Here is a 26,286-nt window from a genome sequence, read left to right as displayed (position 1 = left end):
CTGTCCAACCCCACGGTAATCGAGACAGAAAACTGCACAGTGAATATCCTAAACTACACTTTTCATGGAGAGAATCAATTCGCGCCACAGGAAGAGTACCTTGTACCAACTTACAATAAACAACCTGAATTAGCTCAAAACGCCTACGAGGAGACCGAAGACATAAAGATTAATAATCTGGAGTATTTGAAGGAAACACAACTGATAATCAATCGACACCAGAAAATCACGATAGTCGGAGGGCAATCTTCATCACGGCATTAATCATTACAAGCATTCTTTTCCTTGCAACCAACATCAGGAAGAGGAGAATTTTACAGGTACAGGTAAAGGCGAAAGTCCACGAGAAGATTCTAAGGATTCAGATAATGGATCAACCGAAGAAGAACTCAAGGGAATAAGCTTCAGTAAACTGTTAACATTCAGCTCTCCAAAAGGTCAACCGAGGACGGTCAACAGTCTCAGAGGGAGGAGTTATGGAATATCGAACCCGCTACACCCGTAGCAACAGTACCGAACCCACAACCCACATGGTAACGGACATTCGACACGTCAATTGGAACACCACGGATACGCTGAGACAGCAGGAGCTCGAGGGTTCAACACCTGAAGAGGACAACGTGGCCGATCATCATCGACGGTATTGATTTTTGTCTACTTAGCAGGCAATAGTTTATAAAAGGGTTAGCGATAGGAATGCAAGCTCAGTCTCGATTCAGTGCTAGTTGCAGAGATATATCATATGTAATTAATTGTAATCCACCGAAGTTTAAGTAAAAGTGTAATAGTTAATAATTAAAGTGAAATAAATATTTTTTTTTATTATACCGCGGAATATCACGGCATAATTTATATATATATATATATCTTCTTATATATAAAAATGAAATGGTCTGTGTTCGTATCCGCATAACTCGAAAACGGCTGGATGGATTTTTTTCATTTCTTCAGCAGAAACATTCGTTATAGTTTCCGACGGATTTATATGTTATTTCCTAATGCGAAAATGACGAGTAAAATTGAGCAAACCATGAAAAACTTAAATTCTGATTCCTATGCGAACTTTGCATGGGCAGTTCGAAACGCACATTCTCGCCTACTATGCAGGACAACGTCTGCCGGGTCTACTAGTATATATATATAAATGAAATGGTCTGTGTTCGTATCCGCATAACTCGAAAACGGCTGGATGGATTTTTTTCATTTCTTCAGCAGAAACATTCGTTATAGTTTCCGACGGGTTTATATGATATTTCCTAATGCGAAAACTGCGAGTAAAGTTAAGTAAATCGTGAAAAACTAAAATTGTGATTCCTATGCGAACTTTGCATGAGCAGTTCGGAATGCACATTCTCGCCTACTATGCAGGACAACGTCTGCCGGGTCAACTAGTTCAGAATATATACATTGGGCTTGATCAAACATTTGTATTCGAACTTATTGAACACCCTGTAGAGTCTGATTTTCCCACCGTAATGATTCCTCTAGCAATTCTGGGTTTAACTGTGAGGTGCGTCACCATAGATCAATATCGACCCGCCTTGTGGTTCTGACCAACGTACTTCCTGATGGTCACTGGAAGTATACTTCTCATAAACCCTCCATTCAGGCTACACCGTGTCATGCGCTGCAGAAGGTCAGATCGATGCATAACTCACCGCGCGGTCCTCTGAACGTTGACGCTTGGCCCTCGTTCAGCAGGACTACTTTCATTTTCGCTAGAGACTCTAGCAGGATATAACCTCTAGCGTTAGTCAACCGGGATTCCCAGTCCACTGCCTACGCGTTGAAGTCACCTGCCACTACTAGCGGTTTGAAGCCAGTTAGCTATCGTGGAGGATAGTAGCTACAGAAGTAAACACCGTTTGCCCTTGCTATAACGAAATCTTCATCGTCTGGACATGACAATATCTCCTGGATGGATACCTCTCACAAGTTCAGATGGTCACTGTTCTGGACTTATCCGCAATCCAACTGCTGTTTCCAGCAGTGATGCGGTATGAATCGGGCAGCAAGGAAACATCAACTTTACACTCAATAACCGACTGTTGCAGTAGCATGTATCTACGAGGATGAATTCGGAGGGTTACATCGAAATCCTCCACGGCACGGTCCACATCAAGTGAAATGAACATAACTGTAAATTGTTTGAACGTCGTTTTGGGTATATGGATTTTTTCTCTTTCTTTAATGGTTCTACATTCCAACTGGAACTTGGCCTGCTTTTTAACTTCAGTATTCTATTAGCATTTCCTCGGTTATTAATTGAAAGCTTTTCTGTGCCCGGCCCGCCATTGCTGCATGAGTATGTATCTTGTGTGGCAAGTACAATGGATACACCATGTCCAGGTAGTCGAGAATGTTTCCAACCCGAAAACATCCTTGACCGGAACGAGAATCGAACTCGCCATCTCCGGATTGGCAATCCTACGCCTTTGCTCGCAAGGCTACTGGAGACTGGATTAAACCGTGTACTGTTTGATTTGGACATTTGCTATTCAGTTATGAAAATGGCATAAAAAAAATCAAAGAGGAGCAAAGCGTAAAATTTTTTTTCTCGCGCATCGCGAAAATCTGAATAACTCGCACGCCAAGTTGGCCAAAGCTGACTTCAAACGCTATAATGTGCAAACTTTTGAATCTATTCAAATCCTCGTATTTCAATGGCTAGTTTTCCACGGTCTAGCCCCACCTTGTTCTATGGAGCAGCTAATCTTATCAGCATTCTGTCATTTTCATTCCGGTACCCCTCGATTCTACGTACTACAAACTGCATGTACATCCATTAGTAGCAAGAACGTCAACTACGTCCGCGTTTCAAGCTTGAAATGTTGTCCATCCAGTCATAGACTAGCTTTCATATGGCAGGTATTCAGTCAGAATGAGCTAAAATGACATATTTCATATTTGAGAAAAGCACTAATATGTCGATTAACGACTAGACATATGTTTTAAGCATTTCTGATATCTGATCAAATTTTTATATAGCAAATTGATAGTTGGACCATTGGTTCCATTGACAACTTATTCATTTCAAATGTATGGAACTCAATCCGCTCTGATTAAATACCAACCATAGAGGGAACCCAATACATTCCTGTTGATACACGCTCCATTACCAAGCTGCTATTGAAGCAAGCTAGGCTACATGATGATCAAAGGACTGTGGATTTCAGTGAAATCTGATGCTGGGATATAACTACGTAGCTAAAAGTGATTGCAGCGCTGGCATCGTCATCGGGTTGCGATACTTATGGCAACCTATCAAACGAGGCCTGGAATAGGTGCTTGATGGATCGTGAAGGAAAATGCTGTTGTCAGTTCACATGGGTGATCACTGAATGAGTTAGTAATTTTAGAATGGTTTCTGTGTGTAATTGTCAAGGCCACATCGAATAGATCATTTGATATTTTCCAAACATTATTGAACCCGGAATGGGTTGGTTTTTAACAGATATTTATTTATGAAATGAAAAATAGTTTTGGATAATCAGTTTTTTTTGTCAGATTGATTTGTAGATGAAGGTCTACTTTTAATGATTAATTTGTGTTGTTAACAACAATGATTCCATCTTCCATTAAATCAGACCAAATTGAATGCATGTATTCAATATCTTTGTTCTCGGCAGATAGCGAAAAGGACAAAAGCGTTAGCTTCTTTTGTAGAATTTGTAATAAAAAATAGCCTTGAAAGATGGTTTCCCGCAAGCGAGTTCGTTCGCACACGATGGCTTGATTATTGAGATTTAATTATGATTTTATAAACACTTTCAGGTGGAAATCGTGGAAGGTTCTTCTTTCTATTTCTGTAGAAGCATTCTAATTCTGCTCACGGGTACCGGTAGGTGAACCAATTTATTTTTATTCAATCCCCTGCTGCATAAGGTGAGAGACTCAAGAGTCAAGATTGAATGTAATTATATATCTGATGAGGGATGATTGACTTTCTGGATACACATACCTGCCAAACATGCGATGTAATAATGAGTTTTACCTGGAACGAGAACAAATGCGAAATAAAATATTAATGAAGTAGTTCTATCAATTAAATTTTTATTCTTATGGTGCTAACTAGGATTGGATTAGAGCAACTGGAACTTCAAAGAGCTGTATTCCTAGCAGGAACAAAGTTAGGCCCTTGTCAAAAATTCTCACGAACATGATCACACGGTTGAGTTTAATCCCATTAGATTTTGTTCCACGTTTCTCGAAAATGAGTTGTCCCGACTAGTTAGTCATAACAAAATTATATCATAACTATGTCATTATGTGTTACAAATAACAATATCTGCAATAATTTTGTTATACATTCTCTGAACCGCTGAAGAACATAATATTATATAATCGGCATAACATGATTATAACACAATGTGATATAAAAATTATGAAAAGCAATACTTGTAAAACAACCAGTTATAACTTTGTTCTTCTCAATAACATAATTTGTTATTTTCATCACTTTCCATATAACAGATCCAGTTATATTTTTGTTCAATTGAAAACATATTTAGTTATATTTTTGTTAAAACTAGAATAAATTTTGTTACAATTTTTGTTATTTTTACTACTAATGGTACTTGTTTTATAACAACTTCTGATATGAAAAATTGCTGTAACAGAATAACAAGCTCTGATATAAATCCGTTACCACCTAACCCGACCATTACTTCCAAAGAAAATCTGAAGATGTGTATTGCAGAGCGCGTGATAGATCGTGTTTCCTCCAGCACGCAGAACGATCGCGAGTTCATCGAAATATTTTGTTCAATTGTATTTTTGTTTAAACTTGATCAAACTACATCCTACACCCGGCATATCTACCGTTTGCCCTGCTGCACTCCCTATCTCATATACAACACGTGAAAACAATACTATGTTAGTGATTTCTCGTGGATTTGCAGCTGCCATCAAAGTTAGTATCATGTTTCTTATCTATACCTTATATGACCCGCATTCGAGCACGGCCGTCTCTATTATTGCTTAGTTTTGGGTCACCAGTTCTTCGGCACGCATTGACAATACCATTGGTAGTGGAAATTGCTCTTATTCCATCGGTTGATTGGATAGTGTGGGGAACCATTAAAACCTACTCCTTCTTCTTCAGTCGACGAGCTCGGTGGTCTAGTGGCTACCGCTTCTGCCTTATAAGCAGGAGGGTTCAAATCTAGAATCGTCCCTTCCCTACTTTGAGAGGTCGTAGAGTTCTCTGCATCTTTCTTAAGTAGGTGTCCAACTAACCGCCCTTCCCCTTCCTCAGCATTCGCAAGGATGTGGCCAGGACAGATCTCGACCATTGGAGGGTGCATTGCTTCCATCTAAGAGATAGTGATTAGTCCCAAATCAACATCTGTGGTAACGGATGAAAGTGATGCTACTCTCATACAATAGTCTTGGCTTGTGTGGCGAATTTGTGCGAAATGCTCAATGCTAATACTCTTAAATGACTCCTTCCGTCCGTTCGTACTCCTTCCGTCCGTCCGTACTAAATCTTCCGTCGTTTGGCACCAATAGTGAATGAGTTCGTGGGAAGAAATCAAGTCGACTTCTTTGACGGCCGCACGACAAATCCTCCAAAAATGCCGTGAATATCAGATCCCAACGCACCATCTGTTTATCAATTTTAAGGCAACGATGCCCGTATAGATCGCGTAGAGCTATAGCAAATTATCGACGAGGACAGCTTTCCTCCAGTTTGTTCGCATCCGGCCGAGGACTACGACAAGATGATAGACATTCGTGACTGTTGTTCAACATTGCGCTAGAAGGTGTCATGCGAAGAGCCGGTTGTAACAGACGGGGAACGATTTTCAACAGACTTAGTCAATTAATTTGTTTCGCGGATGATATGGACATTGTCGGCCAAACATTTGGTGGTGCCGGAACTGTACATCCGCCTGAAACGTGGATGAACAAAAGTTGGTGAATACTTTGACGATAGTGTACATGCTAGTGGGTGGAACCGAGCGCGAAAGATAAACCACGAGCTCGCTCAACTCCACGTCGAACCCAGTGTCCAGAAGCTAAAGATGGAAAGATACGATGGGCAGGGCATGTGGCAAGAGAGCCGGACAACTAACCTGCAAAAACGTTGTTCGCTTCCGGCAGCTACAAGACAGTGGGGAGCGCAGCAAGCTTGGCGGGAGGACCAAGAACAATACGATTTGACAAACGTGGAGCGCATATATTCAGAAGAAATTAGGAAAACTGCAGAGAATTGCTACTATGTCCATCACAGGAGCTAGGCGTAGTACGCCTTCTAATGCACTTGATGCAATATTGAATCTATTACCTTTACATTCGTTCATAGAATTAGAAGCCGAGAAAAGTGCACTAAGATTAAAGAGAACAATAACGTTCTTCGAGGGAGATCTTAGGGGTCATCTCAGTATACTTAAGGAAATTAAAATAAATTCATTAGGGGTATACACTTAACGGCGTAGGTTGCTGCGTATCTGATTATAGAAATGTTTCACACTCAATCACTAGGGACATATTTCAAATCGCCTATGAAACATTTCCATAAACAGATACACAGCAACCTACGCCGTTAACTGAATCCCCCTATTATTTAATCATAAAGACTGGATGAATACGAAATACAACTTTGAACGACTATTCAATGTGACGGAGCCTAGTCGCACTGAGTGGGAATCAGAGGGACCTAGTATTCAACCAGGCTCAGTCATATTTTATACAGATGGATCAAAATTAAATAATAGTGTAGGAGCTGGCCTAACAGGCCCTGGAGTAAATATGTCTGTTTCAATGGGTAAATGGCCAACCGTGTTTCAAGCAGAAATACAGGCAATTATTGAGTGCACTACCGTTTGCTTACGACGTAACTACAGATATGCAAATATATGTATTTTTTCTGACAGTTTAGCTGCGCTAAAAGCGCTGAAATCAGTGACTTGCTCATCAAGATTAGTTTGGGAATGCATTCAATCACTCCAACAGGTGGCTCAAAATAATACATTGAATTTATTTTGGGTTTCTGGGCACTGTGGAATTGAAGGTAATGAAAAAGCTGACTTGTTAGCAAGAGAAGGATCTTCCAAACTATTTGTCGGTCCAGAACCATTCTGTGGCATTTCGGAATGTACTCTTAAAATGGAACTAAAGAACTGGGAAAAACTGAAAATAAATGAAATTTGGAATAATACAAGGACAGCACGACAATCAAGGAGATTCATAACTCCAAATGCAACAATAACTAAAAAGGTTTTGAGCTTATCAAAAAAAGACTTATGTACATTTAGTGGGCTAATAACAGGTCACTGTACCAGTAAATACTATTTAAAACAACTTGGGGAGCTGGAAGACGATATCTGTCGTTTCTGTAACTTTGAGATTGAAACTTCGGAACATTTACTTTGTGATTGTACAGCACTTTTTCATAGAAGTAGAAACATTTTTGAGAAGGGTTTTATTGAACCCTCGGATGTTTGGATAACTTCTCCCAACAAGACAATAAACTTCATTCGTTTAATTATACCTTACTGGGATAATAATCATAGTCAGTAAGTTCAAATCACTCTTCAATAGTGTTTTAGACTATCTGACTTCTACTATACATTACACAATAGATCAAATATCTGGTCGCAGTGGATATTGTACCCGACAGGAAAATAAAAAACGTGGAGCGCAACCCAGGATGCAGAGATGGGGCCTTAAATCGCGTGGCACCCAGTTGTTGATTTAGTATTAGCTGTTTAAACGACAGCTAAATAAATAAATAAAAACTTTGATAATCTAATGGATAAGGATTCAAAAAAATAAATATTAAAAAAATATATAAAAGTAACTTGCTCACCACTTGCTGTCCAATATCCAATAGTTACCATAAGAGCTCTCCGAGGACCTAAAGATAACATTTCTGTTAATCAATGGCGAAAGCAAGCATCAACGGGGCAACCATCACAACAATTATATACATATAGAGGTATGTTTAGTTTCGCCAATCTCCGACTTATTGGCTTTCTTGTTTTCTTATGTTTCAATCGAAACAGTCGCGCTGCTTGACGAATAATATACTGCTGAAGTTGGTGCATATTCCATAATGTCGCTTCCGCGAGTCCAAACACTCGGCAGAATTCGGAGAAGGTCGGATTCGTATCAGACTCAGGGCAAGTGCTGACTGTTGGTTTGTTTCCTTCATTCTTCACCTTGACCATTTACCCATCCGGCACTAGGCGCTGTCGTTCCGGAGGAAATGGAATTCTACTTACTTCCTGTCGAAGCAGCTGCTGTTTCTATGGACATTGCTGCCTACTTTGCATTATTATCCACATCGAGGCTGTTCTTGGAATTTTCGCTTCCAGTTTAGCGTAGTTTACTTCTATCTTCTGGAATGACTGTGCAATTCCAATTTTATTATTTTAGCCTATTAGGCCGATTTTTTTCCCAAAAATAAAATTGTGATGAGGCAACAAAAAACATTTCGGGAAATTTTGAGGATTTAAAAAAAAATCTTTAAGAAATCAGAGGAGTTTTTAGTTTTTTTAAATTTTAATATTAATTTTTTTTATTGTCCCCCTCCCTCTTATTAATCCAAAATGCGTAATAATTCGACGAATACATATTTGCATATTGCGTAGTAATTATATGTGTATAATCTATCATAATTATATACATAATCTTCTATCACAGTAGATGATTGCTATTCCTGTTATATTCAGTATACCAAGCTTAATGTTTTCTACTTGAGGCGATTCCATCCTTTCTCTTGCCAAAACATGTGCTAATAATAATTATACCGAGCTCAACAAAACATTGTGCTCGGATTTCCCCTGTGTCCTGAAGCATTTGCCTATCAATGACTATGACGCGGCGAAGTAGACGAATGCTCGCTCAGTTTGTGTGGACCAATAATCTGCGATTGTGGTGATGGTTGCTGTGGGGCTGGCTGCTCATCGGCAGAAACCGAAGCGTAACGGAAAATATTTGTAAAATGGAAATTAATTGCACGTATTTAACCAATTTGTTGTGGTCGATTATGATAATTTTATATCGGTAAGCATTTAAATCAATCTGGGCGTTGCACGAACGCTAAGTTGAATCGGCCTTTGGCTTATAGTCATATCTTCGATTCTGCCTTTATGTCGTCGTCGTCGATGTGGTTTGTGCCCGCGAGAGCAAAGATGGCAGTCAGACGGCGCTCCTCTACGGTGCACGTTCGATCTGTTAGACTTAACCACAGAGTGGACACATGTTTGGAGGCTATTTGCATATGCAGCTTCTAAGCACCACTGGTGCTTTCCTGATAACACTATGTTTACATTCAGCTGTAATCTGCGGTCACCGAAGTGAATAATTAGTGATTGAAAGGAGTATCGGTGGGGTGTTAGCTTAGTGGTGATTTGATCTGGGGAGAGCATTGACCGATTGTAGTTGATTTAAAAAAGGTAAAATGGGAAATAGTACAGTTCCTGTACGTATTAAGTACCTTTTATCTTACCAATAAACAATACTGAAATAATTTTTTGCATGCAGACGAATGAAAAATAGATCATGTTTCAGTCTTAAAGGTTTAGCAAATTGGTTTGAGCATTCTATAACTAAACTCATATTACAAAGTACCAAATAAATTGTTATAATTATATCAATTACTAAACAACATTTTTACTCCTAAATGCATTATCTACTTATATTTCCTAAAAAAACACATGAAAGCTTTTTTCACCATATGGTCTTTAAGATATCCTAGTACATGAGTATGAGGATCACGTAAGGGATTTAGATCCTCAATATCACAGCATTTTCATTGAGACTATGACGTGATTCTATAATGTATTATTACTCCCAGTCTGCTCACTAGTGGTAGACTGGCCCAGGAAATAACATGTTGACGAATTCTGCAGGGCACCCCCCAAGATTCCTTTGGTGAGCAAATCAATCTCTGAAATGCTCAATCGCTTGTAGCATAAGCTGGTGCATTCTGCCAAAACTCATAGGGAAATAAACCTCCGTCACTCTTTTGTTCTGGAAATTGGTTCGGCAGGCCCGAATGAATTCAAAATAGCAACAAAGGCAGTTGTTATGTCAAAGATGAATTTCACAAAACATTATATGATGATTGAACGAACTATTATATCGTTTTCGGCTGATTTATTAGGAGTTCGGTTGTGTACTCTGGAATTCAGCTTATGTAACAAGCTCCGTAGAATTCGACAACTTGTTTTCTCCCCATATAAGGCTGGACCAGTCTAGTGGTTCATGTCGCGACATGGTGTTTCCCTTTTTCATAGCCTTTCAAACGCTGTGAATGGAGTTATCAGTTTCCGTGGCTATTCACAACAAATAACATCGGAAATCCGTTCGTTTTCTAACAACACTTCTTTATCGCTCAGAAGCTCCACACCCCGTTAGGCATAAAGATAAAACTTCGAGCTTATGTAACAGTAAACGGGTGATAATAGAGAAAAGGTGGGAACATAAATTGTTTGATACCGACAGATAATTTTATCAAAAAACGGGTTGCATTTTGTTTGAGAAAATTTATAAGACGATACAACTTGGCAACGATGGAAAACCATTTTAATTAGTAAAGAATATTCTTTTCGCTCGGTATTCCAAGCAACCTGAAGCAGACTGGCAACAGACATTTCGGTTAGATGCGACTAAAACACTTTGCCCGAAGTAACCAACATTTTTGCTCAGAAAACAAAAATACCTACCTGTCCTATGTTTGGCGCTAGTAGATATCAGCTAGCTAGATGGTGGTCACGGTTAATGTTGCTTGGCGACCAGTTCACAGAGGGTGTTAAGGGTCGATTGTTTTTGCAACATTATCCGTTGAGGAGGTTACGCTACCATATCGAGCAGGTAACGATAGGTCTCCATTGACCGCAGAAATTGAATTATTCATATGCCTGATGGGCAACATAATGCCAGTCAGTGCCCAGTCCATGGAAGCGATGTGCAATCGAGAGATAACACTGCTACTGAGCGTACTACCCAGGAATTGATGGATGCACCATCAAGGTACCTGTTCTACTGAATCCACAAGAAAAAGGGTGGGTCTCTTAAACCACTTAATTTTCTATACACGGAATATGCAATCAACATGTTAGTGGGGATTTCCGCGAAATTGAGCGTCTCGTTTAACGGGATTCGATAGCAAATCTGTCTGGTAACTGCGATCAATCCAATATGTTTTATAGTACGCTGGAACGAGACTTGGCAGATTATGTGAGTTCTGTATTTTGGATTTTAAAAATAGTTTGGGGCTTTAAAAACATAGGTTCCTTAGGGAAGTTGAACTATAAAATAAGTGGAAGAATATACTGAGGCAATAATACCATATACTTTTTTATCCCGGTAAATTTATTGTGTTTTTTACTGTGGTAGCAAGGCGAAAAGCTACCACCATCCGGTAAAATAGGAAAACCCACTATAGGGGTGCTCAGAGCGTAAGCAAGAGTTAAGAGAGCTGAGTGAAACATGAGCTCAAGATAATTGTATATATGTGAAATAAACAGTTCTACTTTGACTTGTAACCAAACCAGTTGTGTCTGCCCTTTTACTCTTCATTAAAGAAGCCTTCTCAACCGAACAAGCCCAGAAGAATAATTAAGTGGTTATAACATTTACAACTTTTCATTAAGTTCGTATAGCAAAGATATATTTTGTCGATTTTAAGTAAAATATCAGATACGTCGCGTTATCAATGTACTACGCGTCTCCACGCACTGTCTATACCAGAATGAATGCGGCCAGATAAGAGGCGTTTTGTCTCATGAGTTTTCCGGCAATAAAATAACATCACTTTTTTAGGTCTCCAGTAGCCTTGCGAGCAAAGGCATAGGATTGTCAATCCAGAGTGGGAACATTCTCAATTCCCTGGTCGTAGTGTCTTCTTCTTCTTCTTATTGGCATTTCATCCCCACACTGGGACAGAGCCGCCTCGCAGCTTAGTGTTCATTAAGCACTTCCACAGTTATTAATTAACTGCGAGGTTTCTAAGCCAGGTTACCATTTTTGCATTCGTATATCATGAGGCTAGCACGATGATACTTCTATGCCTAGGAAAGTCGAGACAATTTCAAATCCGAAAATTGCCTAGACTGGCACCGGGAATCGAACCCAGCCACCCTCAGCATGGTCTTGCTTTGTAGCCGCGCGTCTTACCGCACGGCTAAGGAGGATATTCATGCAATGACAGGCATATAAATGTATGTCTAGTTGCTAGTAGAACACTAAGCTGAAAAGTAGGGTGAGTTCCAGTTGGAACTACATGCACCCACGATGAAGAGTATTCCGGAATGTGATCAGATCAGTTAAATGCCTTCTCCGTTGTAAACTAGTATATTGGATTGAAAATAATTCAAAAAGGAGTGCGATGATTCTGGGGCAATAAGCGCACTCGGAGATAAAAGGTCCTTTTGGGGTTTTTGAAGACAATTCGCACATTTTTCCACAGTTTCAATTGCAGCAGTGCAAGTAGTTTTTATCTCGGTAGTAAAGCAGTAAAGCTTCTTGAGAATAGAACTGAAACACCACTAAAAGCGCTAACGCAGTTTTCCCTACACCGCAAATAAATCATTATATGTAGGTTCATTTTACGAAAAAGGATCATTTAAAATTATATGACCTTTCCCCAATATTTTGATAATTTTAACTATCAGACAAAAATATTATGGAGAATCTGTTTGCGGAAAACTAGGGGAGCTGCACCGTTTTCCATCTCACTGAACATATATTCATCTCATCGCAAAACAAATAAATACACCACCATTTGCGCCACTTATTTTTGCTAACATGCGTGCTCACTGCTGAAAAAAATTACAAAAATAAGAAAGAAATCAAATTCCTTTTCATTGCTTTGTTTTTGATTGGATGAACATAGGAGCTATGAGATGAAGTGCCGAACCGTTCCCCTAATTGCTAGAAAGCTCTTTGGAAGCAACGTGCCACGCATCAAATAATCTCATTCTTGTGAATGGAAGCGCGTGGTACAACGTTTGCCTCGCGAATTGACCGCAAACGATAGGAAAACTCGAAACAATATGTGAATATCTTTACAGCATGATGTCGTTTTAGGGGCCTCCTTAGCCGTGCGCTAAGACGCGCGGCTACAAAGCAAGGGTATGCTGAGGGTGGCTGGGTTCGATTCCCGGTGCCAGTCTAAACAATTTTCGGATTGGAAATTGTCTCGACTTCCCTGGGCATAAAAGTATCACCGTGTTAGCCTCATGATATACGAATGCAAAAATGGTAACTTGGCTTAGAAACCTCGCATTTAATAACTATGGAAGTGCTCAATGAACACTAAGCTGCGAGGTCCCAATGTGGGGATGTAATGCCAATAAGAAGAAGAAGAATGATGTCGTTTTTACGAGTTTTTTTTACGCGGTTTTCAGAATTTACGCGGTTTCATGAATTTACGCGGTACATACCCATCGCGTTAAAACCGACTCCAGCACAAAACATTGTAATTATAGCAAACAAATTACAGATATCACTCCCGGTTCGACCGCATATCAGCCGAGATGCTCAAAGCTGACCCCATGACATCCGCTCAACTACTGCATCGTTTATTTCGTAATATCTGGGACACCGCAACTTTCCCGGTCGACTGGATGCAAGGTATCTTAGTGAAGGTGCCCAAAAAGGGTGACCTGACTGTATGCGATAACTGGCGAGGCATTATGTTGCTGTGTACCGTTCTCAAAGTTCTGTGCAAAATTATCCTAGCCCGGATTCAGGAGAAGATCGATGCGACTCTCCGGCGGCAGCAAGCCGGATTCCGTGCCGGAAGATCCTGTGTGGACCATATTGTCACGCACCGCATCATTTTGGAGCAGGTCAACGAATTCCAAGAGTCCCTTTACTTGGTATTCATTGACTACGAAAAAGCTTTCGACCGTCTCAATCACGAGAATATGTGGGGCGCCCTGAGACGCAAGGGGGTCCTGAGAAAATCATCGGCCTCATCGAAGCACAGTACGAGGCCTTTTCGTGTAGAGTGCTGCACAATGGGGTCCTGTCCGACCCTATCCGGGTCGTAGCTGGTGTGAGGCAAGGATGTATTCTATCACCGTTACTGTTCCTCATCGTAATCGATGAGATTCTGGTAGATGCGATTGACCGTGAACCAAACCGCGGGCTGTTATGGCAGCCTATAACCATGGAGCACCTAAACGACTTCGAATTGGCGGATGACGTTGCACTACTCGCGCAACGGCGCTCTGATATGCAGAGTAAGCTCAACGACCTTGCCGATCGCTCCTCCTCGGCAGGTTTAGTCATCAACGTCAACAAAACCAAATCGTTGGATGTAAACAAGGTGACTCCTTCCAGTTTCACAGTAGCCGGGCAACCAGTGGAGAATGTTGAAAGCTTCCAATATCTTGGTAGCCAAATGGCGTCAGACGGCGGTACCAAGATCGACATAGGCGCACAGATCAAGAAAGCAAGGGCTGCCTTTGCGAGTTTAAGAAATATCTGGAAAAACAGGCAGATAAGTGAACGCACCAAAATACGAATTTTCAACTCTAACGTGAAATCTGTGCTGTTATACGCTAGCGAAACATGGTGTGTATCAGTGGAGAACACTCAACGGCTGCAGGTGTTCATTAATAGATGCCTGCGGTATATAATTCGGGCCTGGTGGCCTCACAACTGGATCTCAAACAACGAGCTCCATCGTCGTTGTCACCAGAGGCCGATAACAACAGAAATTCGGGATCGGAAGTGGGGCTGGGTCGGCCACACTCTACGTAGGGGCGGAAACGAAATCTGTAAACAAGCATTAGACTGGAACCCAGCGGGACATCGCAGCAGAGGCAGACCCAGAGGCTCATGGCGGCGAAGCCTCAATAAAGAAATAAAAGAAGTCGACCGAAATCTAACCTGGCAACAGGTTAAAGCGATAGCCGGGCATCGCTCAGGATGGAGATCTTTCAAGTCGGCCCTTTGCACCACCGGAGGTGTACAGGATCCATAAGTAAGTAAGTAAACTCCCGCTAATAAGCATTTAAGGCTGCAAAATGGTGGGTTGACATCGAGGAAGGAGCGACCAACAGAGCTCTGGTCCCCACAAGTTCCTATCTCACGCTGCCACGGGTCGTCCGATGACAAAAGACCGCCAGCTAAGGGTTGTGTACTTAGCTGGTAGTGCAGCCTGGGCACTGTTGAACGAATCTGTATGTTAAGGATACGGGCAAATTCTTCAAGTACAGCCTAATCAATGTTTACGCACCGACAAACGATAAATCCGACGACGTGAAAGACACGTTTTATGAATGTCTTGATAAAGCCTATGGAGAGTGCCCAAAGCATGACGTGAAAATTGTTATTGGAGACGCTAACGCTGGACTTTTTCCGTCCCATAATTGGTAGGGAGCTCGTTGTCAGTAAAATTCGATCACGGTTGTCAACTGTATCGAAGGAAAGACCACAGCGAACGATGCGTTACAATATCCAGCGATTGTCGGCGGAAGGAGTATCGGCTGAGCACCGCCAGAAGCTCGACGAACGGATAAGTGCACTCAACGTTATCGGCAACATCAACGATCTATGGGAGTCGAGCACAACAGCACGAGAAGTGGTAGGTACTGCACAGAGACTACCCAGGACAGGTTGGTTCGATGTGTAGTGTCAGAGAGTGACAGACGAGAAGAACGTTGCCATAAGCCGGATGTTGGTGTCGGGTACCCGATCGAATAGAGATCGGTACAATGAAACAAGAGCAGCCGAAAAACAAGCCCACCGCAGGAAGAAGTAAGAGTATGGAGAACAAGTGATTAGCGAGGCGCAGGAAAAAATGGAGCAAAATGATATGCGGAGGTTTTACAAGACTGTCAATGGCGTGCGGAGAAAGACAGCGCCATCTACCGTCATGTGCAACGACCAAGAAGGGAATTTGCTGACAGATAAAATCGAAGTGGCTGCCAGGTGGAAGCAACACTTCGAGACTTTGTTGAATAGTGGAAGTGACGGTGTATCAGTGAACAGAATAAATATTAGCGACGATGGACAAGGTGTGGAGTCGCCTACACTAGACTGCGGGGAAGGACAAGCTCCCGGCTGAACTTCTCGAACATGGCAGTGAGCAGCTTTATGAAGTTCTGTACCATATTATGTTGAAATTATGGGAAGACGAGGAAATGATTGCTAACTGGTTGGAGGGCCTCATTTACCCTCTCTTTAAGAAAGGGCACAGACTGGAGTGCACCAATTACCGAGGAAAAAATACCTCAATTTGGCGTACAAAATTATGGCTCGTATTCTGTTCAACAGATTGAGACCGCTTGAAGAGTCCTTCGTAGGCGAATAACAAGCAGGTTTTAGTGAGGACCGATCAACGACGGATCAAATGTTTACCCTGAGACAAATCCTTGATAAATTCCGGCGGTTTTCCGGCGAAACTGATACGGCTGATTCGTATAACGTTGGACGAATCGAAATTAAGTGTAAGGGTTGCGGATGAAATATCGTCGTCATTTGTAAACCATTTGGATTAAAGCAGGGTGATGCACTCTCTAATTTACTGTTCAATACAGCGCTCGAAGGAGCGATTAGGAGAGCTGGTGTGCAAAGAAGCGGTGCCATTATCACAAAATCGCATATGTCCCTGGGATTTGCGGACGATATCGATATTATCGGGATTGATCGCCGTGCCGTAGAAGAGGGTTTTGTGCTTTTTAAGAGGGAAACAGTGAGGACTGGACTCACGATCAATACCAGCAAAACGAAGTACATGGTCGCTGGCAATAAACGTGGGTTCATTAGTGGTGGTGGTAGTGAAATGGTGCTGGATGGTGAAAAATTTGAAGTGGTAGAAGAATTTGTGTATCTTGGAACATTGTGCATCAACAGGAATCGTAGGAACATTGTGCATCAACAGCAGAGCGTTAATGAATAAAGCTTCCAATGAATGATTAAATTTGTTATGATTAAATCATTCAACTTTATGATTAAAGATTATGATTTATGATTTATTCATTTTTGACATTGATTTATGATTATGATTAGCGATTAAATGAATTTTTGACAATGATTAACGAATATGATTAATGAATGAAACGTTTGAAGAATGATTAACGATTACCGATAGTGATTAAATGTTGACACAATATGTGTATGATTAATGATTAACGATCCATATGATTAATGATTAATGAATATGAATAATCAAATTATATGATTTGCAATAATCAAGTAACCTTTCTACCAAATTATGTTATTAAAAAGGTATAAAAATTGTATGATTATGATTAAAGATTAATGAATAAAAGCGATGTATGCAATGATTAAAATTGATGATTAATGAATAGACTTGAAACAATCATGGATATGATTAATGATTAATGATTAAATGCAAAAATATGTGATTAACGATTAGTGATTAATGATTGAATCGTATTTTTTGTATGATTATGATTAAAGAATAATGATTAAAAAACCCATTTTTCATTAATCATGACTAAATCTATGATTCATCATTAATGCTCTGATTAACAGCTTGCTTTAAGGTGACACGGAAACAAGCATCAAATCGTCATCGTTTTCGTCATAGAATGCATAATTTTTTTTTTCTAAAACAAATATGATTTTGAAAAAGTATCAACGGCGCGTGCTTACTCGCCATCTACATGCTGATACATTTACACTTACATCAAATAACTGAAAACCGAAATACACCGCTCCAAAATTACGAGGTATAGTATATTCCGTCGAAAGAGATGGTAAAAATGAAATCCTACAATGATGTAATGCCTCTTTTTTAGTGAAATCGGTCCGATCACATGCCGTAGTCTATCGAGTATCGATTATAGGAAAATTTCAATAATGGCCATCCCAACAACAACACGAAGAGAAGCACAGCAGAATATGAGCGAAGGAATTTTAAGGAAACAGTAAACCACAATAGTAAAGTATACCAAAGTCGTGTAAAATTGTAATATTGAATGACAACAAGATATGTGAACCTAATTCTGCCAAGCAATGAAAACTTGAAGTGGCGGAGAATGCTCGGCAAGCCCTATTTTATATGGTGACAGACACATAATAGTCTCAATTTTGATTAGATGCACATTACCTGCACGAACGAATTGATGAATGTGCATCCTTCGGTCGAAAAGTTCAATCTTGATGGTCTTGGTGGTTGACAATACTATTTGTGCGATCTGCACCAAGAACTGGTTGTCAAAATTATCGGGTAAATCTTTTAATGATCAGAAAAAATATTTTAAGCTCTTTTTAGTGGAATGTATTCAACCGTCTAAGACGAGTTTAGTACTCTCCATTTAATTCCACTAATTATTTTGTTATCTTTGGAGATACGTATTTCGACCACAGCTGTGTGGTCGTCTTCAGTGTCTCGTACGTGACTCGACGTCTTAGACGGTCTTTTAATGATGTGAGTATCAATGCTAGCTATAGCTAAGCTTAATCAAACTCGACGAGTCATTCATGGGCCAATAATCAACTTTCCAGCTTGACTTGGAACTTTGTTTTGACTGAAACAAGGGTTTTTAGAAAAAAAAATATAGAGATTTTTGGAAGATTAGCCTGTTCTTCGAGCCCCCATTCCGGAGCCTTTGGTTTATTCTTGCTCGTAACTTTTATCAAATAGGTAAATGATTCGACAACATAAATGGTAATATTACCATATTACACAATATTTATTGTGTTTTCGTGAATGCTTGGAGCATTTCAAGCCGAACACTCTTAGAAAAATGATTATGTTCATAACATAACGATTTTTTGAAGTTATTCTAGAGAATGACTGATACTGTCATTACGAAGGACTTTATCATATGTTAAAGATGGTTTTTGCTAAAATATTAGCAAACAATGATGAAAAACTGAAGTGGTGCTATTTTTATTACGCACCTTTTTTCATGATTTTTTCAGCTTAAATGTAAATGGTCAGCATCAATGTAATGTACTGAAAAGTTTTGAAACAGAATGTGCTTACACTCTGAAGTTAAATTATCGTCATTTGTTCACAATTTCTTAAAATATGAGTGAAAAACATGGTGGTGCTATTTTTATTTCACTCAGTGTATGTGCCTTGCAGAACCGGGCAAAATAGTTTCATTAAACTTTACTTAGATTGCGAGATCATAAAGGATGTCCTCATTCGTGCAAACTGGCCCGAAATTGTGGTCTACTACAAAAGGATGAACCCGGTAAGCCTCATCGATATGCTGTTCCGCAAGACCAAACCGATGTCCAAACAACATTCTTCTACACGATAACGAAGTACCACGACTTGGCGGCTCAGTTAAGGCATCCTTAGGAGAGCTGGAACTATCTCATAACCTCCATAGCATCCAGAAGACAGAGGGTCTTGAAACCTTTAGCATTGTACGAAGGTTTCTGAATCATCATAATTATTATATCTGGTGCAAACGCCTATTACAGGATTTTAAGTCAATTCGCGAATGAAATCCACAGAGCATTTAGATGGCTTGGGGTAGCTGCATTTTTTTCTGGGGAAGTGCCAAAACTCTATAATAATAAGGCATACTTGGCATTTGATGTGGAAAGTGCAACAACTTGAAAGATAGGAACGGAGCAAAGGGGGAAGATGTAAGAGAACATTTGATAATTTATTATGTATCAAATGCAACTACATCCAACCAATTATTATTATTCTATTTAGCTTCATCGTTCGACCAAAGTCTGACTAACAATACGAGCCAAAAGGTGTAAGACATCAACAAAATTCAACTTGAATCACGCTGTACTGAAATAGAGATATATATTTCCAACCATGTAGTTGGTAGAGTGCACAGTGCACAAAAAGTAACAAGCAACGAATTCATAGCTAAGCTTTATTTCCAGCCAATATTCGTTCAGGCCAAATTTTCACTTACAGACACTGTAACACAATTCACTTTAGGTATCACGCTATTTCACACTGTTGCGCAGCTGTTCTTGGCAGATAGACGGGAGCCAGAGGGCAGTGGTTAACGTTGACCAGCATGGCACATCCGACTGCTGGCAGCAAGTCCAATTATAGGTAACTAGGTAGGGTGTACTTTACTTCTTTGGGTCGAATTGAATGCACGAAGCCCCATACAAAGGTGCACGGCCAAAAGCGCTCGAAGATGATGATTGGCAAGCGTGGAAAAATCAAGCCAAGCCAGCAGATCGCCTTTATTCGCACCTTTCGGGAAATTGCCATTTATAAGTGGCAGCGGAATTTATTACAGGTACATGGCCTCTCACGATTGTGCGGCATCAATATTCATTTCTCGAGCTGCTCTTTTGCCATGATTGGCAGTCAGTCAGCCAAAGTGTACGGGTTGCTATCTATTACAGTTCAATGAGTGACGGCCCCTTCAGGCCGTGTTGCGCTTATCAATATTTATTTATTCAGATTGACTTGTTTTTATATAAGATGAGATCGTGGAGCCATCATTAGGCTCGGGTTCAACTCATATGAAGGTTTAAAAAGAGCATAAACATTTATTCATCTGAATACAAAATAAGTTTTCTTCAATTGTATAAATTCTGACAAACATAATGAAAAATTCTAATAGAATGTCTCCGGATCCGAGGAAAATAACCAAAGCCTATTAGGAAAGTGTTGGCGGTTCGTGATCTCGATTACATGTTCCTTATCCACCAATTTTTGATAGTTGCTGATAAAAGACTTTAATCATAGTCCATCCATCCTCTTCTCTGCCGTACCGCATCACGAATGTCTTCTCGTGTTGTCCATTTTAATGTCTGTCGTTACCATTTCGTAAATCTTTCTCTTTTTGTTGTCTCAAAAAAAAAAGTGTGTTCGTCCCGTAGAACAGAAGTGAAATATCGTCAAGAATGTCAAGTATGTGAACATCAACATTGTTATTACTTAAGCACACTGAATTCCCACCTTTTCCTACTGTATTATTGTATTCCATAACCTGGAAGATTTATTTGCAATATCAATAAAATTCGTGAAATGTTTTGATAACATCTTGTGCGAACATGGGTTGATAATTAAATTATTACGCCAATATATTTTTAAATGGAAGTACGATTGAAACAGTCACATCCTTGAATTATAGACTTTGCGTTGCTAATTAAAAGTGTTAACGATGGAGTGGAATTCGACTGATCATAGAATGTTAACTACGTAAGCAAATATGGCCAACAGAATTTATGCCTACCAGTCTCAGGAAGCTAGGAGAACACTTTTTGCCGCCAGTAAACTTTGTTTAAGCAATGAAAGGAAACACAGGCAAATATGAGCAAAATAGATCAAGCGAGGGCTGCCTATATAAGCATACAGGTTGCAATGTGAGAACTACCGAGCAATCACAATCATTTGCACATTTCTATGTCAGTACGACTTTTCAACTGTTTGAACTCACAAAGAAGTACCTATTCATGTTTCAGCTTGCATCCAAGGTAACGGGCCATTGATGAAGAAGATAGAATCAGTTTGTTTCATTCTTCATTGTCATGTGGTGTAGTAGACCTTTTGCTCTTGTTGATGAAGCTAATTTGATTTCAAATTGTGCAGTATATCCAACTCGCCCTTCACTATATCGAGTAAGATATATGACATCGAAGACGAGGGTAAATCAGGCTTCGATTGAGTGCAATGTGCCACAATTCAATTGTGGTCTACTGAATAAACGTGTGGGTCTACGAAGCGGAGATATGGATTTGATTAAATTGGAGTGCATTTCTCTTTACTCTTTCCGATAGAGGGATAAGAAGTCAACAGTTATCTACACATTGTAGTTGGAATTTCTACTCTAATGTTCTGATCAGTGTTGTAAAATGGCATTAGAATTGATTGGCCTTACCCAATCAACATTTTGATACGTATAACTCTTGATATAAGTTATTATATAAGAACCAATTTATTCGTATATGTATAATGCACAGAATCGCTATTTACGTACCAAAGTGGAGGCGTTCTAGGTACCTACATACGAATTTTGTTATACGATTTCTCTGACTTCAGAAGAACAGTATTACGATTTGACATAATTAGGAAAAAAAACCGAAACACCGCACAAAACACCAAGTCTCGAGCTTGTGACTTTTGGATCTGCAGGCAAATATTTTACCACAGTACCGGAGTGGTCATCTTAAAGTAGAATGGATTTGTGTCCAAGATAACCTGTGTAATTTATATCTTTCCAACTTCTTGATACTGTTCTATGTCATTGAAATTGAAATTGTTTCAACAGTGTTATGATTAAAATAGACATCTATTCACACTGATATAGGGTATTGCAAAGTATATAAGCTGATACGAGTTTTTATTGACTGTAACTTGCAGCACAGCAAATACTATCGTATATGATGCATTAAATACAACTTCTATCGACAATAATCTGACAAAGCGCGATATACAATGCGATTTTGATTTTTGACTGACACAAATGCGATTTTGTTTGTAGTTTGTTATACGATATGTGGTTCTCTGGGTATTTTCTAAGAACTTTTTTCAGATACTAGATGTCAAGTCATGTTTTCTGACGAATTTTTTATATTATTACTTCATCATTATGATTTTTTATTCATAAAATGTTCGCATTTAATATCATAAGGGCGTAACTGCACTGATCAATTTCGCTGCATTGATTTTATATTTTATTTAAAACTCTATTTAATCGAAAATTATTGATGTGATTGGTGCTTCTTGTGCAAGATTCAATCGTTTTTCATTACATCAAATCATAAAATCATCGGAAAATTGTCGCAATTCCCAGCATTAATATGAACAGAACATCGACGAAGATAATTCGATCAATGTGGTTATGTACCTACGATACGAGCGCTGGAAATAGTTCTTTACGTTGAGGTAAGACGAATAAGTGGTACACAAATTTGCGTTAAATTGAACTAAATTTTTAATATGAAGCGTGAGACCCTACACTCCAAATAATCTAAACGTTGTTTCCACCTGAATTTTCAGGTACATTTTACGTGCACACGTTGCTGCAAATGCTTCAGAAAATTCAGGTGAAACTTACGTGTCCGGTGAATTCTATCCAAAACTCAGGTAGAACTTACCTGATTTTCACGTAGAATGAGAATTCTATCGAAAAATCAGGTAAAAGTTACGTGAATATCAGGTGGAAAAAATCTACGTACTTTTTCAGGTGGAAACAACGTGCAGATTTTTTTGGGTGTACAATTACTTATGTCAAATGCCACGTGATGCTTTGATCTTAATGAATTATTGGCACTGGCTGATTTTCTACCCGCCGCTGCCACATCCAGGCGCTATAGTATATGCGTAACATAGCCAGCATGAGTTAACCGCCAGACATTTGTATGGCGAAAGACATGCTTTGCGATGTGGGCGTAACTTATTTTGTAAACAAACATTGCTTCATGGATTCCGGAGAAGGCAAGCGTTTTCATCCCAAACAAATTTATTTATCTGGTAGAGGAAAGCTTAATCTGCCTGATCCATACCGTGGTTTCCTCATGAAATGCTTGTTTTAGCAGGGATTTTCCAACGTTTGTTTACAAAATAAGTTACGCTCAAATTGCAAATCGGTCCCGAATGAATTATTGGCAGTGGCTGATTTTCTACTCGCCGCTATCACATCCAGGCGCTATAGTATATGCGCAAAATAGCCAGCATGAGTTAACCACCAGGAATCAGTATGGCGAAAGACTTCTAATGCGGGTTTTCTCAACAGTAGAAGTTTTTCACGAAAAACTATTTGGTACCAGTTATGTAGGAAGGTGCCCGCTACTACGCCTACCAAATATTTTTTCGATAAAAGTGCCTATTTTCGAAATATTAAACATTAGATGCCTTTCGCCATACTGATTTACCAAAGTTAACTCTTAGTGTGCCGCTGTAAGCACGCTCAAAGCAGGCGATTCATTGGGAACTTTTCATGAAAAACTATTTGGTACCGGTTATGTAAAAAGGGGCCCGCTATCCCGATCAAGAATGCATAACAAAATTATAACAAGGGGAGTTATTTATTTCAGAAAAATAATGTTACAAAATGTGTTATAAAATTGGCTGGTTAGTTGTTAAAATAACAAAAATTATATCAGAATTCCCTCTAGCCGTAACATAATTATATCAGAGGTTGTTACCTTCATTTCAACATTATAACAACCGTTGATATGATTATGAGGTACAAAAATCTACTTTCATGGTAATTGCCTACATCACGTATATAAATGTGGTACGCTACAACGCCGGATTTCCATCCATAATGTAGGCAATTAACTTTGTACTAGCTATTATCATCGAAAACTGATTCAAGTTATACTGGAGGTGATTACCTCCGCGTTTTTTCCAATATCAAAAAATGTAGGCAATTATTTTGGGTAAATATACATAACTAATGTTGTTATAATTTTGATATGAAATAAAACTGGCCGAAGACATATTTTTATCGAATTATCTAATTATAACACACGTTGTTTTAAATAACAACCATTGATAGAATTGAGTTATAATTTTGTTATGTATTCCTGATCGGGTACTGCGCCAAATATTTTTTGATTAAGGTTATTATTTTTGAGATATTAAACCCTAGATGCCTTTCGCCATACTGATTTCCGAAAGTTAACTCTTAGTGTGCCGCTGTAAGCACGCTCAAAGTAGGCGATTCATTGTTTTAGTTGAACCAAGTGAGACAAAAACATTAAAATATAAATATTTTTGATCTCTGAAGATTTTTTCAAATAATATTTTGGTGGAGATCGTTTGTTGTTTTTACTTGTTTCGTAGAATATGCACTTGAATACAATAAAATATCGAGGCTGTTTAAGAGCTCAATCGGGTGCAAACACAATGAATCAAATACAGTGGCTGGTTTCCTACCCGCCGCTGCCAGCACCAGGCGCTAACGTATATGTGAAAATAGCGAGCATGAGTTAACCATCCGAAGTTTGTATGGCAAAAGGCATCTAACGCGGGTTTTCTCATCAGTTGGAACTTTCAATGAAAAACTATTTGGTACCAGTTATGTAGGAAAGTGTCCGCTACCATGCCTACCAAATATTTTTTAATAAAGGTGCTCATTTTCGAGATATTAAACATTAGATGCTGTTCGCCATACTGATTTCCAAAAGTTAACTCCTAGTGTGCCGCTGTAAGCACGCTCAAAGCAGGCGATTCATTATCATCAATAACTGCACTCTGGGGGCGTCATTTTCCGTGCACTACAAAACTACGTGATCGATGTCAACATAACCGCCCAGGGTGGCCAGTGAGTCGGGAAATCGGGAAATATGCATATATTGAAAGTCCGGGAAATGCGAAAAAAAAATTGAAATTACACAAAAAATCTGGAAAAAAGTCACCAGGTGCTCATTTCATTAAATCATGTTTAATTATTCTAGTGTAAAAAATTAAAAAAAAAATACAAAAAAGGCATTATTTTTTTTTATTTTTTTCCCATGAACTTTAACGCTTGTGCCATTTATGGAGAAATTCTCTGTTTTATTGCTTTTTTATTATTGAAGTTTTTAATATTTTGTGGAAAAAATATTTATTTTGTGGAAGATTTTGTTATTGTTTATTGGTAATATTGATTTATTTATGGAAATTTGCTCTTATCCTGATTTCTTTATTGGCATTTTTCCATGTTTTTGTGATTTTTTTTTTATTTTTTAGGGGGAGTTTTTATTGTAGTCTAAATCAATTTTAGGCGAGACGAAGGTCGTCGGGTCTGCTAGTGTATAATGAAAATGATATTAAAACCAGAGTTCCTTAACGTCGAGTCTAGAGCCCTTCTCGGTAGTGATGATGGAAACCAACATGCCACCTACGCTTCGACAGGTTTCTAAAACCAAGGATATCTCTGGGAGTCCGAGAAAAGCTAATTAGCATTTCGTTGCAGCTTGTGCATTCCTGAAGATGCTTTATCGATATTCTCTTGAAAACGACTCGAGTTTTGTCTAGAGACTTGTCGTCAATAGAAGAGTATATCCAATTATGTTCAATTCCAGGCACACATCTCAACAATCTCTGGTCATTCGTTGTTAACAACTTAATTTTATCACATGGTAACGCTGTACAGGAGAAGTGCTTTAGATTAATGAGCAGTGTTTGACCGTAAACCAGAGGATGAAGGAAAGACTGGATCAAATAATAAAGTATGATGCCGTAACGAGATGTGTACCAATAGTAGAAATAATCAAATCAATAAAACATGACCGATTAAGGTAAAATAAGTATCAAAAACTGAAAATGGATAATAACAATAATTATTATTATTAAAGTGGACTGCAGCAGTTTAAGGGATGAGCCAGCCTGGGGCTGCACATCTCTGTAATAAAGATAAAAAAAGGATTTGCAACCCTGGCTCTCTGAAAAGGTGTTGGAGGAGCTGGATACCAAAA

General features: G+C 39.2%; 1 protein-coding gene across 4 annotated transcripts in view; it reads right to left on the bottom strand.

Annotated features, from left to right (window-relative positions):
• The window catches only part of LOC134220856 (calcium/calmodulin-dependent protein kinase kinase 1-like), a 439,381-nt gene that overhangs the window by 100,431 nt on the left and 312,664 nt on the right, over positions 1-26,286 (bottom strand). Inside the window, exon 1 of one of the 4 annotated variants that reach the window (XM_062700015.1) lies at positions 3,962-3,976. The exons of the other annotated variants lie outside the window; for them this stretch is intronic. The gene's annotated coding sequence lies outside the window, so the exon portion shown is untranslated. Of the gene's footprint in view, positions 1-3,961; positions 3,977-26,286 lie in introns of those variants that run through there. 4 annotated transcript variants of the gene reach the window in all.

Source organism: Armigeres subalbatus, chromosome 3 (assembly GCF_024139115.2).
Source record: "Armigeres subalbatus isolate Guangzhou_Male chromosome 3, GZ_Asu_2, whole genome shotgun sequence".
NCBI classification, from domain to species: Eukaryota; Metazoa; Arthropoda; class Insecta; order Diptera; family Culicidae; genus Armigeres; species Armigeres subalbatus.
This window is presented reverse-complemented; position numbering and strand designations above follow the sequence as displayed.